The sequence below is a fragment of the Puntigrus tetrazona genome, chromosome 11 (genome assembly GCF_018831695.1).
Source record: "Puntigrus tetrazona isolate hp1 chromosome 11, ASM1883169v1, whole genome shotgun sequence".
NCBI lineage: Eukaryota > Metazoa > Chordata > Actinopteri > Cypriniformes > Cyprinidae > Puntigrus > Puntigrus tetrazona.
In genome coordinates this window covers 22,229,590-22,245,979 of record NC_056709.1, presented here as the reverse complement: position 1 = coordinate 22,245,979, position 16,390 = coordinate 22,229,590, and the positions used below count along the sequence as shown (strand labels likewise).

Sequence of the window (16,390 nt, the reverse complement as noted above, 5' to 3'; positions counted from 1 at the left end):
TTCCCTGCTGTGTGATTCAGCCAAGATATTTTAGAGACAACAGCCCACTATCTGGCTCCACCGCTGCCGAGGTTACATGGGGGTACAGGATGTAGGTTAGCAGTTGGACAACGATGAGATAACCACTAGAGACACTTTCAATAACGATATGGCAGCATATTGATACTGGGAAAAGCTAATCTTTCACAGACTTTCATATGCTACTGCAGGGGAATGTGCACAGATATCCACAAATATGCATATCGCATCGTTCTAGCCATGGGAAAAGCGAAATTTGTGTTCAGACAGACTTCACTTATCACAGCACACAGTTTGGGTCACCATTTATGGGAGTACAGAATGTGAAACCACTTTAAAAGTCTGTATTTTCATGCCGAAAAAAGCAAGGGAATTTGGTTTGCTCATATTGCGTGCAAATTCGAACGCTGGTTTAAAACATATTGTAGTTGGGTGTTTATTTATTGTGACTAAAGGATAATTCTGCTGCCTCCCAATATTTTTTAGACGGGGAAAAAACATAGATAGTGTGCTTTTCACTGCTGCTAAATCCAAAATTTTTTATACATAATTCTAATAATGTGAAAAAAGCAGTTATGAACTCGCCAAACAGGTGCAGCACCAGCTCTTATCAATATTTAGCATGGATATAATGGCTTTTAAATCAGTTCTCACTCACAGAGCTCCTGAAATAGCCCTCTATGCACATCGGAAATTCATACACTCTTCTCACCTAGATAAAACATTCATATTCTACAGTTTGTAGAAATACAGGGACATGATTTTTACGAAGAGTAGATTTTAGAGGCACTGAAAAGCGAATGGTTATAATCAGATGAAAGATGACCATTTGCTTCAGCAAAAATCAGACAAATTGAGTAAGATTACTCAGTTATTCAAGCTGTTCAATGGCAGGTCAACTAACAAGATTAGCCAGCCTTTCACCCACTATTCCTGTGCTAGATCTGCTAGGTTGCGGATAAAATATAGTTACTGGAGGCCAGTTACTCTACTTCTGCTGATTAGTTGGTGTTAAAGAACATCAAGTAATTGGGGTCAAAGAGAACACATTTTGCTGTCTGGGGTCCTCAGAGGCACGGGGATGATAGTTCTCAGTTCAGATTGGCCGTCAGTCATCCCATGTGAATAATTCATGTTATCACATTGATGGCTTAATTAATTTCCTCTAGTAATTAGAGTAAGACTAAGTTGTTGAACTTTTGGAAGGAATTAGATAAAGGAGCTTGATAGAAACGGAGGAAGTTTGGGTTTTATCGCAGTCTAATGCAGCTGTTCTGACTTCCTTTTACAAGCATCAGAGTACAAAACGTCTTTCAGAGGCTCAGCTTGAGGCCAACATAATTACTAGTCTTAGCTATTGGAAATACTTATTCATTTACAGAATTTTCATTAATCTTGCATTAGGCTATTTGATCATTTTAAATGTGCTTTTGAATGCTGGTTGCAATTAAAACAAGGCCTTGAAAACGACTGCGATTTTGAAGGAAAACAGTAAGCATACCGTTTGAGGCTGTGCAGAGGAATGCAGCTTTTTGGGCATGTCTCTATACTTCAGTTTCCCTGTGATATTCCAGGAAAAACGAAAGCATTTAATGAACAAACTACACGTGGGTCCAATTTATGTTAAAAGGACATATTCCATCTCGAAGCTAAATTACATCTGATTACCACTAAGCCGAAAATTCATACACAGACTCGAGAAACTTAGTCTGCATGTCCATTCATAACAACCAAAAATGGTGGTCAGTTTTCAGCTGCTACACAGAGGTACATAGAAGAAATCAAAATGCAATCATAGGTCATAAACAAAGGAATTGAAAAAGCAGCTGAGTGAATTTCCTAACCTCATGCCATATTTGTGGGCATGTTGGGGTTTTTTATAAAGCAATCGTGAGTGCATTGATAAGCAGTGATGTAAACATTCTTTCCCTTTCATAAGGTCCTGTGTTTTATAAGCTTCTGCTTTTTGCAGTCTGGAAGAGTGATGCACTGCCTGTCCTCTACCTGCGATGGATAACCCTCCCAACCACAGGCCTCTGGTTATGCAGAGCCAAGCTAGAGATTTACGACTCCCTGCAGTTACGGCCGTACTTCATTGCTACGTCTTGCTTCCAGCTCTTCATCTTCTGTGACGAGGTAAACCAGAGGGGGCTGTCAGCTCCACGGGATTCTCCTGTGGACGTTTGAAGCGACTGGTGGATATGGCACCATGAGGACTGAATGTGTTTACACTCACACCACAACACATTCCAACCTGGGCCTATGAATAAGCTTGAGTCATTGCACAGTCATATCTCAGCCATTGTAAGACCCAAGAGGACACATGAGTTTAAGCTTTTCAACAGGATTGATTTTTTTGGAACCGTGCATTTCCCCAGTGTGAACATGTGATGGTGGGAGGAGCTTTTTGACAGCATACTGAGAGATCTTCTCATATCATGATGGAGTTCAAGACCTTTTGCTCATACTTTTTGCTCATATTAGTCATGGTGTACCAGAGTTTGTGCTCCACTTTTAATTGAAAAATAAAAAAAAAAAACAATGCGAAGAACTGAAAAACAAATTACTAATAATGAACCTTGTAAGTGAACACATACAGTGTTACTAGTATACACATACATACAGTGCAACTAGTATAGCTGCTAATTTAATTTTTAATTTCGAATTAAATTAGGTAAATTGTTTAACATTTTTTATTATATCTGTTGACAATTTAGGTAACACTTTACAATAAGGTGTCATTTGTTAACATTAGTTAATGTATTAACTAACAAACAACAAGCTATTACACTATTTATTAATACTGAAGTGTTAAAGACAAGCAAACAGTAATAAAATAGGAAAAAACTAATCAATTAGGAATAGCGTGAATAAATACACCTGAATCAAATTTCAGGTATAGAAACTGTAATTAAAACACTGCTTAAAAACACTGCATGGTTTTCTTTTTATAAGTGAAATATTGATTAATTGATTGATTGATTGATTGATTGATTGATTGATTGAAGAACAGATAACACAGAATGCACACAGATCTAAAAATACTGTACATGTTTGTTTTCTTTCCCACCTGTTTACATTCACTTAATAAAAAGAATGGCTGTGTTTAACATGATATACTGACACAGTTTACTACATACTAGTTGATAAATATGAAAGTGGTTACTTCTGACTCAAAACAGCCTTTTCTGCAGGGGAATGCACAGAAAAATTAATAAACGGAAAAAAGCTAGGAATCCTCACCAAGACCACTTCTTTATGCTTACACTTCAGATATGTGCGCTGCATGCAAACAGGGTGCGAGTTATTTCCGTTCCTGCACTTAAGTCACTTTAAAGCACATTAAAATGCAAATGTAGGTATGCAGAATACTCAACTCAGAATCAAAGTTTATAAATCAAAATCCAATAAAATCTGGAATTATGTATTGATACCCCAAGCCCCTGTTTTCTTTGGGTCTTAGTGCACCATATCATTTCATTTGAAGGTTAGGTAGGCCAGTTGTTCCCCGCAAGGCTGTAAACAAAAGCAGTCTCTGAACACCAGTCCACGTTAATTGATAGGAAACAGGATCCTTTTAGACCAGGGATTATCATCGGGGAAATTGATTGGTCAACAGCTCTGCTCCTGAGCCAGAAAAAGTGGCACCTGTTAAATTTGTGACTTTTAAAAAGGCCACAGAAAGTTATTTGGGGAAGGCTGCCATGTAAAATGGCTACATGGATCATTAACAGGAGGGTCTGTTTATTTGGGGAGGTGGTTAGGGTTTGAGCTGTAGACCGCAGAATGCACCCCCCAACCCCCACACACTTTCTCTCTGTTGTTGCACAGGCATTGGACTGGACTTCGTACCCACTTCACACAGTCATAGATATAGATTCACTGACCTTGAATCTGGGCCTGTTTCCAAATTTGCATCAAAAAATGTCTACTTTGGATAAAAAATAGCAAGCCTTTGGATGATAATTCGATTTCCTAAAAATCTATAATATCTCTAATACCTGTATGTCTGTGGCTGATTTTATATGCTCTCCAGAGAATGCTTCCGGAGAAACTGGCTGGGCTGACTAACTCAATTACGTGGGTGGGCTAGTTATGACAGAAGACTAAGGTATCGTTATTCTAAAACTTGCAGAGGTGGATACGCAGAGACTGACTGAGATGTTTTGGCAGTGAATGCCTAACAAACCTCCCCTTGTCTTTGGATAGCAAATGGCAGTGCTTCCAACAAGCAATGGCTTCCAAAAAGACCAAAATTCATATCAATGACTCAAAACCAGTACCTAGAAGCACTGGGAGAACGTTTCAATAAGGCTTTAATTGTTTATTTTAATAAATAAAATGTATTTTCCAATCTTCATTAATAATATATTATACACACCACCATTCAAAAGAATCCAGATTTATGTATTTATTATCATTATTATTTACAAATTAATACTTTATTAGTACTACTAGAAATTAATATGTTTATTTTAGCCACAGTATTAACTAATTAACTAATGTAAAATGTTACAAAGAACTCAATTATATCATGCTGATTCCATACCATGTCTTATTATTTTGAGTAAAAAATAATGGCTGATGATAAAGAATAGCCCACCACACCAATAAAATTAAGAAAACAGTTTGTCTTGATAAAGTGGAATACAGTGTAAGATTTGCAAATGCTTTGATATCAAAATGTTTCTCATTAGCAGCAGCGGTACTGGCACAGAAACAGGCCTTTAACTCCAGGCACATGCTCCAGCACAGATAAGTTGTCTCTTCTATGCAACTATTTGTTCCTCAAAGGCATGTAACCTCACGCTGTTCTCACCGAGACACACCTGAAAAATTAAAGCTAGTTGGGTTGGGAACACATTAGATTTGAAACGAGTTGTTAGGGCATGTGACCGACAACCGCATTTCTGTTGCCGCTATTTAGCCCAAGCAAATACTTTTACATACACGACAAGAAACGGCAGAAGAGGTAATTAAAGCAGAACTGATTTAACACTAGGACCCGGCTGCAATTTAGTAAAGGGGTCCGGAGAAAGCATTTTATCTGAGTGGCATGTGTACATGATAATGACGTTCATATGTCACTTTAAAGAGCAGAGGCCCATGTGGTTGGAATGTTGAGTGAGCCTCGCTCCGCAGCTCTGAGGTGCCCCTAGCCATCCAGAAATCTTTCAGCACAACAAGGGTCAATTAGGTGGAGCCGCATTACAGAATGGCTTTGTATGGTAATTGAGTCCGTATGCCAGAGCATACTGCACCCATAATGTGAATGAGAGCGAGGCTTTAATCCAGGAAGGTGGCAGATACCCAAACCCCACCAGTGTTACTTCAGGGGATTGAGAAGAAACCAGAATCTGCTGCACTTTAGATAGATCCACAGAGAGGTCTCGCTCTCTCGAGAAGATTTATGAATGGCCTGGGATTACTGTCGGGCTACTAAATGCTGAATTTAGGGGTTAGATGATGATGATGATGAAGATGATGTAGGGAAGTGCAGAGTGATGTGGCAGCGAAGGCAGAAATAAAAAGTGGACTCAGCCAACAGAGAGTATCAGTGTGTTTCAGAGGAAGAGGAAGCGGGCGGCTGATTTTGGCAGCACGCGGTTCCTTGTGAAATATGCTACCACACAGTCGGCGGAGCGTTCCTGACTGCTTGACACAATGATGTAGCTCTGAATTCCCAGGGTTCGACACAGGACGGGCTACAGTAACTCTCCATCCTTACATTGCCGACTAGCACATCATTCAAGATGCTAAGGGTTGAAAAAGAGTTATAGCAATATGGAAAGTCGGGAAAATACTGCGCACATTTTATCTCCCTCTCACACACATTGACAGACGGCTCCAGACGCACACACACTAAACAAGCGAGATGTCCTTGGCTACTCTCTAATTTGTGTTTGTCTCAAGGCCAGTCCCTCAAATCAATCCCAGCGCCTCTTTAGCAGCTTGTTTAAATGGGTTGATGTTTCTTCAGTGAAAAGCTTAATTATTTACTTTGAATGTGCCTCACAAGGGGACCACGAAATGGTAATTGCAAGCTGCACTTGCACCCGCTCTTTCCCTTCTTCAAACCCTTTTTGCCTGTGTTAGGATCTGGCTTCAGATGATTGGCCGTGTCTGACAACACGATGGAGAGAGCTGACAGACAAACTGCCTTTCCAACCGGTCACTATTCCAAAGCACAAATGCTGGACCTTACATCATGTTGGATTACAAAATCCTATTCTTCCTGCCAACCGTTTAAGTGCTGTGGTCTTTCCATGTATCGAAATATGTTTTTGCCGTTAAGGAGACTAAATGGTGTGCCGCCAACTTGTGAAATGCTAAGGTCTAATGTGTTTTGGTTTTCAAAGAACACCTTATTTAAAAACCATTACAGCTGCTGGAATGTAAATCAAGTGTCATAAATTAATCATTCTACAGTTTGGTTACATAAATATACTAATGTGAGCAGGAAGATTTTGATTTAAAAGGACTGCACAAGGAATCAAAATAAAATTGAAATTACAATTATTAAACCGCAAAAAGCTACGATTTTTACATTAAGAGTGAAAAAAAATGTGAATGGTTTACTTTATTTCCACAGTCGCATAATTTTTAGCATTTTTGTAGACAGATAAGTGTATTAAAACTTTTTTTCAGAACTTCTATATAGCTAGATGATTTAACTTTTGACTTTCGTTCCAAATTTTGCAGCCTAAATTTCCAGTAATAGGAGACGGCATCCTCGCTCGCAAGATCAATACCTTTTGACTGTGTTACATCGCAGCGAAAACACCTGTGAGGGAAATAACATGGTACAGAAGCAGAAAAAATCACTGCTTCAAACTGACAGGTTTAGAAACATCATCACGGATTGAGTTGATGAAAATGATCATTGCATGCACCCTATTCCTTGCCCACAGGCCATAGACCAAAGCAATGACTATTAAAAGTATATATATATTGTGCATGCATGAACACAGAGGAATCCAATTTGTCACGGCTGTGTGGTTTGGAGGTTTTGCTGATGCCTTTCTTCTGGCTGAGCGTGGTAGGGCTATACCTCTCCTGGGCTGCTTATACAGCGTAGGCGCTCTGAACAAGGGATGTAAGCTCTTGTCTCGGTGACTAATGACCAGAGATGCATTGTTTTCTGACTTAATCTACATTATGACAGCAGAATAGAGATATAGTACTACTGTACAGTTTGCATTTGAAGAAAGAATTCCACATAGGGATCTTTCTTCAGGTTGACCTATGAGCTAAGTAATGTATTCCAGTTGGATCTCTACCTCTTCAGTTTTATCTTGTGTTGCGAGTTGCATGCACTTTGAGTAACCCCAACACAGAGCACATAAAGATAATGCATTCAAGAGCTTCATTGCTCAGAGTGTCCTGCAATGAAAACCAATCATGACCCCATTTATTGTTGTGCAAAAGACGATCCCCAAATAAACCCTCTCTTTGCCAACGTTATTACATTAACCAGCCAATTCTGCTTGGTCATTAACCTGCCAAAACAGTGGTTTACAACCCATTTTATGAGCTTTAAGAGCCTTTAAAACAATCAGTAAAATTTGCTAACAGTCAGCGTAATTCTGTGCTGGGATCTTCTCATTGGTATGGGAATCCCAGGAACCTCTGTGAGTCCTCCATGCAAGCCAAAAAAGCTTTCTTGGAGGTGGTAGCCACAGATGGGATGCTCACGAAATGTCAGGAACAGACGCTGCTCTACAACACCCTGTTATGTTCTAGAACCAACTGCAAATGGATAAATATTCATAAGAGTGAAGCAGACATGTGGCTACAAGTTTCCTCTATTGGATATCCTTGTGAATATTTAAATCTGGTCATAAGGGACCTTAGGCTTTCCTAGACTTGCAGGGTTAACCTCAAACAGGTTTCCTCTCCTTCTGCTAGCTTCGGACAAGAGTTACACTGCCACACATTTACATTAATGCATTTGGCAGATGCTTTTATTCAAAGTGACTCTCAGCTCATTCAATACCAGCAAACAGAATGATCTGTTAGCGCCATTGTTTACCAGATTTATAATTATCGAGGCTGCAATCGCACATTAGAACCTTAAAATTGTCAGACATCTGAGATCATGCAATATTACTGCTATAAAACACTCACGTTTTCAATTACTTAGATGGCATATTAAACATACTATAAAAATCTCAATGATCAGTCTAGGATCTACAATAATAAAAAAGCAGACAGAGGCAAGCTTGTATTAAAATAAAAAGGATAAAGGTCAAATATTGATGCTGTTCTCACCTACACTGCATTTTAACTGTGTCATTAAACACTAAGAGTGAACAGTTCACGTGATGCAGAATGAGACACCTCCACACTGACAGAGAAGAAACAGCACCATTCAAAGCTGGAGGATGGCCGTTTGAGTGGTCATGATATCACAGCACGCTGAGACTAGATACAGATGATGGACACGCAGACAATCTGATGCATACTAAGTAGCACTTTAATAGCCCTTCACATTACAACATGATTTCTAAAAATAAATGCATTTGCAAATTAAAAATATATCAAATCTACATTTTAATCTCCTAATGAAATAAAATGTAGTGCTAATAATTATCATTCTGATTCACAATTTGAGAAAGGAAACAAATTTGAAGGCAATTAGTACACATTTTAAAATGTACAAACATGGTTTCAACTCTGTCCTGATTAGGTGAAAAATAATTTTAAATGTAATTATTTAATAAATGCCAAATAAATAACTCCAATTTCTTCATTTGCAGTATTCTCACGTATTGGAGCACCTTCAGTGACAGGCAAATCATGTAATCACCTCGCTTTACACAGAGCATGTTTGGCCATTCTTTACTGCATGCTATTTGTCCTAATATGAAATACTTCCCTTACACGATTTCAGCGATAAGTCAATATCTTGCAGGCCTTCTTTTTAGCGGCCATGTGCGTGAGAAACTGTGTGTGGAGGGGACACTTCATTACCTTTCCCTCTTGTTCACATTAAAACCAGTCAATTGAACACAATGTTTTTCAACATGAACACATGACGCTCCAAAGAGTTTTGAAATATAATAGTTCCAAAAGAACACACAAAATGGAACTAATGCGAGTCAGGTTTTATTTTGCATTACTTACTTATGGAATACACTTATGCTTTGCATTACATGCAGAAAATCACTGATGGTTGACTGAAAGGACCCTTTTCGACAATCCAAAATCTCACTGTTAATTAAGGATGCAAAATACGACCAAAACTTTTCAAGGTCACAAACTACACTATTGAACAGAATATAGAAAGCAACCTAAAATATTAATTAGGTTTAACCAAGACCAATGTCTTGGCATGGCAAAAAATAAATAAAATAGAGCAGTGTACTACAAAGTAGAGCTGATTAAGAAGTCATGCACTGATTATTTTGAACATCCAGTGCGTGTTTGGATGAAGTCAGTGGCGTCTGTTTTCATTTAAAAAGGGTCATCGTCGCTAACCTTAGAGAAAAAAGAACTAAAGCCAAACATCAAACAAACAATAAGGCTTGAGTCTAAAAATATGAATCAAGAAAAACATCCTGTGAACATATGTTCAGTTTACAGAGACACCGCAGTTTGCATTAACACCTAGCATAATTACTGCATGCTAATCAGCATTGCAACTCGGCGAAGGCATGATGAGAAGCCATTTAGAGCAACAGCTTTTACACCCGATAAAGAAAAATTAAAAGTAGTGACCTGCTGGGTTGGATCGCACCCTCAAATTACCCCCCTGAGTAATCCATAACCATCTCCTGAGTGCAAATTATTCAATCTGCTACAGTGCAGAGTGTGCTGCTGATACCCAATATGTTCATAACGCCACGGCTTCATTACGAAAGCCTCTCTTTAATACCTGCAGTTGCGATTATGAACTTTGCCTCGTTACTGTCGATTCTAAAGCTTGATAACAGGTGATGGTTTCTTTCGACCTAGTATGAGACCCGTGAAAGACACAAGGGTAGATTTTCTTGTCGATACTTTGAGAAGGGACACGCACAGTGGCATTGAAAGTGGGTTTTAAGGGGTCTGACGTGACGAGATGATCTCCTGCCAGTCGATGGAGCACTGTCTGCCAAAAACACACTTCATTGATATTTGTCAGCATGTAGGCCAGGGTTTCAATGTATAATCAATACAAAGCTTCTCCTTACTATCCGCAGTAGTCTCTATTAAACCATAAATGGACATTAATAAAGAAAAGATGGGCATTACAAGCATGATGAGGTGGCAGAAAAACGGTAAAGGGGCTGTAAGAAAACTGAAACAGTGTTACAGATAAGAACAATAGCCTGAAACGATTATTCTTGAGAGTTGACAGAAGCAGTGCCTTTAAGCTGTTATCCAGACCACAGACTGATGTTTTTATCTTTTTGAGACTTTTTTATGGGTGGACCATATCAGTTGCTGCTCCATCATGTTTCCTGACCCGAGGAGAAAAGCGGCGTTTCTCTTCACACCCGTGACCACTTAACCAGGATCCCCCCACCAAGGGGTTGCACGTTAAAGGAAAAAAAGGAAAATGAATGGAAAGAAAAAGTGCCGTCTTGCTGCAGATTCCAGGCCCATGAGTTTGCTCGTCATCCCAGGATGAGTTATGGCTCCCTGTGGTCCTCTGGGAACTATAAACAAGAACCTCTAGGGCGGCCTCTACTGCAGGCAACATGCACTGGACCATTATGCGTCTGCTAGCTTGTTGCACCACCCAGCCATCACAAGTCAAACCCAAAGAAAATTCTAGAAAATGACAGACAAAGAGTGCTTCATGTCATTAGACTGACCTGTTACGCCACTCTGGACGGAAACTAGCTTTAGTTTTACTTAGATACTTGAGCCAAATGACAGAGAGTTTAAACCCGTTGAGGACTCTTATATATATCTAGCACTGATTCAATGCTTGCGGAACAGAAGTGAGGAAAGAGACTCACGAGTGTTCAAGATTTCTGGGATGGATCTCAGTGCAGCTGTGGAGAGGGAAGCACAATACAGGGCAGCTAATTTATCAGGAACTTTCTTTGGAAGACCTTAACTGATGAGTCTCGGACAGTAAACTCCCTCAGATGGAATTGCTAACAGCTGAGGTGCACGACAACCAAGTGAAATTTGAACTTCACACAAATGTTGCAATATCACAGAAGTGTCATCCAACACAAACCACGCTTGTATTTCTTTAATTACTTTGGACTTGAAATGGAATGAATCGGGAATGAAGACAAAATCTTCCAGATGAAGAGGATGCCGCTTGATCTTCAAATCCCAGACAGTTAAAAGACCATCAGACATCAGTGAATCTAATCAGTCGTACAACTGATGGGCCTCATTTCTTATCTAATGGTATGAATCTGAGTTAAGCCCTCAAACAGATCTTGCACAGAGACACCTCCATAATTCAGGATCTGTGTGGGCTGGAGCTCCTGTGATGAAGGGGTCAGTCAAGTGCACTTGGATTTCAGTGCTTCTACGCGATCGAGTTGATGGAGGCTTTCAGGACGGAGCTCACTCCCTCTACTCCTGGAGGAGTATGGCTCAACAGCTCATTCAGAGGGCAGACGTGAGCCTAGGCAACCTTGAAAGTGGTATAATATTGCAAGCTGACAGAGAGCCATGCAAACAAAACAGGGGCTCAAAATACTGGTGTAATTGATCGCCAGGAAGGGCAAGGGTAAGAAGTTTCCCCTGAGCAGAAACAGGCACAAGCCTGTCCATCACACCACTCTGTCACCTGAAATCATCCAATAAAAGAGTTAGTACAAGACAGTCTTCAACTTTAAAACACACATAAATGTTTGCTTAAGACCTGTGTAATGCGCAGACAGATGGCTTGTTTAAAGTCTGGAGTCTATGTGCTTTTTGTTCTGACGCTTGCATGTCCAATGGCCCCTCGTTCACATTCCTCAATGTTTGCTCTCTGTCGATTACAGTCACTTAAGGTGATTTAGAGCTTTGGTTTGCTTATCTAGCAAAAAGCATAAAGAGATTTGTGTTTTGACTGGTAAATAGACCTTAAGGTGTATCATTTAACATGAATGCTTTAAGCACTTAAACTAACAAGTAGTCTAACGTCTAACAATTAAATCTTGAGCTGACATTAAAGACTATCATGGAAATGATGAAAATGTGAGCGAAAACATTGATTAAGCAATGGAACGGTGTGCATATTTATTGGGCAGTGCATTTCTTTTTACACCCTCTTCTGCTAATGAAAGATGGGCTATAATAAAAGTGTCAGTAAAGTCTGGCAATAAAAAATGGCTAGCAGAGTCACCCAGCATTGTTTTGGCAAAGCAAAGCAGCACCATCAAATAAGGTGCTTTATCAGAGACAAAGCACAGGCTATCCGGGTACACAGTCTGCTATAGTTGCCAAGTTGAAGAAAGAGATATCGTTTTCAAACCTGTTTAACTACATTCCGCAAAACAATACAGCCATTAAGGAAAAACAAAGAAAATATATTCAAAACAAATCTAACCGTGACAGCTTATTCGCAATTGTGATACATAATTTAGCTTTATGATTTCCCTTTTCTGAATTAGAATTTTTTTGTACTGTTTAAATGAGTGAGCAGTTATCACAGTCCCAAATGTGCTGCTGTTGGCATATACTGAATAAAGTGAGGCTTTAAAACCAAGGTGATCGTATACTAGATTTATAGGTAATTGCTTCACTGCCAAAACGACTTATTACAGTTATTGTTTATGACAACTGGCTATTTCTGCCAACATATGAATAGAGTACTGTGGATATTAATTTAGTTCAAGTTAAAGAAAAAAAGTAACTGTGATAGATCCTGTGAATGAAAGAAAATGCATAAAGAGTAAAGAGTGTGTGTTTGTGTGTGTGTCTGTAAACACAATATACTCAAACACATTTATGTATATATGTTCAGTGAAAAAATCTTTTATATTTCTGGCCCAAAGATAATATTACACATTTTGTCTACATTATATTAGCTTTGACAAACCTCCTCTCAGCTCCATGTCTTTTTAAAGTGACTAGCAGCATTGTCAGCTGACCTGAATACTCCGCTTATCGGGTTCTATTCACAAACAGAAAACACATTTGTTGGGTTTTGCTGTAAAAAGTGAACTAGCGATGTCTTGAAAGTGTAAATACCAGCTTTTCATAAACAAATTTTATGGCTCACAACATGCAATATTTAGAGGATAACCAAAAACTTTTTTTTTTTGTTTTATGCGGTGTCTATTGGTTTTTGCAAATGAACTTAATTTATGTATGTATGTATATGTATTAAGATGATACAGCTAATGCATATATATTATTAAACTAATAAAATGTGTAAAATTTAGTACAATCTAAAAAATATTGAAACAAAAAAATAATTTTTCCTCTGGACAACATTCAATGTGTCTATCTCCACCTGAGAGGCAAATCTTGTAGAAAAGACTATCTTTCTATATTGTGGCACATTCCTACATCCACAGAGCATCAGACAATACCACACAAGTGGAGGAGCATTCTCTAGGTTTCTAAAGAACACAGGGGTATGGTTCTGCAGCCTTTTGAAGACGTGGTCATTCCTTAAAGTCTTCAGTGCCAACATTCATTGAAAGAGACAGAGACAGGAAGCAAGAAAAAAAGATTTTTAATTTGTGTGTGTGTGTGTGTGTGTGTGTGTGTGTGTGTGAGAGAGAGAGAAAGAGAGCAAGAGAGACAGAGAGCACTGGAGTGTAAAGATCACTCATTTAAAATTTGCATTTCTCTTTTGTGTTTCTCTTTAGTTTCTAGACATATCTAAATAAAATTACAATCAACAGGTACCTTTAAACACAGAGAGATGGGGCTGATTTTATCCGTCTATTTAAGCATGTGTGTGTGATTGCATGCAAAGAATATGCCAAAGCACCAGCTCTGTGTATGACTCTAAACAAAGCTGACGAGTGATTTATGCCCCTCCACTGACTACAATGAAGCTCAAAAGAGGAAAAAGAAAAAAGCAAACAGGCGGAGAGCAGAAAGCGGCTAGTATGACTGAGCGATTCAGCGCACACTTATCACGCCCAGGTGCACACGGTCAGCTGGACAGACAGAGAAAGAAAGAAAGAAAGAGAAAGCAGGGAGAGATAGGGACAGAGGCTTTAATTCACTGACTTGGCTAGGCAGTGGCCTGGGAAAAGCTATGGTGGAAAAAAATGTGTGGATTGGCATGCAAATCAGGTCTGCATGTGGACGCGAGGGGCTGAGCGGGACTTTTAGAAGAACCAGTGTTCACCTCCCATTAATATCACACGCTGTTAATGAGGAGCTGGGGGAGAGCGGCGGAACAGGTGTCGGAGCAGCTACAGAATGGGAATAAAGAGGGCAAAAGCAGTGATCCGAGAGGAATGCCTATGTGTGCTGGGACTGCTGGGGTGGGGGCAACTGAGAATGTTCCTAGCGAGTTTTGGGGGGGGTTAGTTTGGTGCTGGCACACAGGAAGTTTAAAGTTCGAATGCATCCTGCTTGAGTGGATGTGAATATTCATATGCAACTGCAGGTGCTGTCATTCATTTCGAAGCTCACCATGCTTACAATTATTCAAAAATGATCCTTCAAAAATTATTCTATTGCTGATGTTCAAGTCAATGTATTTTTATCACAATTGAAAACATTTGTTGATACACTTTCTTCAGGATTCCAAAGGACAGAATTTATTTGAAACTGAAATCATTTGCCGTTTTTGAGTGTATCACTTGACCCCAAACTTGTAAAGGCAGTGTATATTTGTGCTAATTTACAGGTTGATCTTCATGTTTTAGTTTAGTTGCTTAAAAGAAAGAAGTGATATAGCCGGTCATGTGATTTGTTTTTCATAGACCTACTTTGGGATAAAAGCTAACACACAGGAAACCCTTTTTTTACAGCACTGCTATTTGCTTGCCTTTTCCTTATGGGTGAATGTGAAACAGCGAGGGAGTGACTATAATAAAGCACTATACAACATCCTTGTGCGGCAAGAGAGGAAACGTGGCCATCTGAGGTTCACGTCCACATTAAAGGCGCAATGAAAAGGGAAAATGTTTATTCAATTTTAGAAAATCTCCATCAAGGTCTTCCGTGTTGTTTTACTACGTTTACAATCAAACGCTTGACAATTTACAGTCTCTACTGTGCTGCTAACTAGACCACAGTCCATAAAGTATGCTGTAAATCCAAAATAACAATACAAAACTGCTACATAAAACTTGAAATGGGACTGCCAGGCTTAGACACACTAATTTGATATCCCCTATAACAAGCATCCTTGGTCCGTCGCCCAGTCCCTCACATTCCTTTCGTGACAGAGTGCACACGGCTGGAATACAAGATGAGGATTTTGGTGCCAACTTCAGGACGAGATACTTAAAGAGACAGGATAACAAGTTGAGAATCTCAACCGTAAGGAAACTGACAGGAAAGAGATTCTCCAGGGGCCTCTGAAGAAGCTACACATTCCAGCCTCAGCTAGATGGTACCTAATGACTGACTGCTTAAATCAATAAGTAACTATTTAAAGAAGCACAAAACTGCACAATCCAAAAAAGCAATTACGTTTTAGTATGGTCATCACCACATATGCTTGTCTTGACCACTATAATGGTGCACTTTAGTTTCAATACACGAAAATGTACAATTAAACAAAGAGAAGTATTTAAAAATAATATATATATATATATATATAAATTATTCCATTTTTGGCACCTTTCAAAACACTCAAGAACAAAAATATTACAAACAGTATTTTTTTTTTAATAATTTTAACAAATATATTCCTAGTATTGCAATGAATCATCCAACTTAATCTACACATGTATAAATGATAAATAAATATACTAAATATAAATATGAACATATGATACAGACCTCCTTGGGAGAGAAACTAGTCCGGTTCAAATAGGGCTTTGGCGTGTGTTTTCTTACTTGGGTGATTAATGTCGTACATGGGTGCGTGTATGAAAACAAATAAACAACTGAAGGATATGATGAAACAAGCCACGGCTCCTGTATGACATATGTGGCTAGACGCTGTCATCATTCAGATGGAAAAAGTGCTGTCCTGTTTATTTTCACTGTGTGCATTCTTGTTATGATGATACAGTGGAACAAACTCTAGTGTAAATCTTGACCCTGATGCATACAAAAACAACATCTGAAAAATCCCGGTTTCGAACCGTCACGCAAACAACCAGAAAATCTGCATTCTTGCACGTCTTCCTCCTTCAAAAATTAACTTGACTACATCATTTTGGGTTCTTGACAATCAAGTAACGCCCCATCATAAAAGCCCAGTGAACTAGAAAATCAGCATGGGGTTAGTTAGGTCCAGATCATGTGAGAGGGTTTCATAAAGCATTTGCCATCACACCATGTGCTG

General features: G+C 39.0%; 1 protein-coding gene across 2 annotated transcripts in view; it reads right to left on the bottom strand.

Moving 5' to 3' along the window:
• The window catches only part of ephb2b (eph receptor B2b), a 145,360-nt gene that overhangs the window by 74,987 nt on the left and 53,983 nt on the right, over positions 1-16,390 (bottom strand). The window lies entirely within an intron of this gene.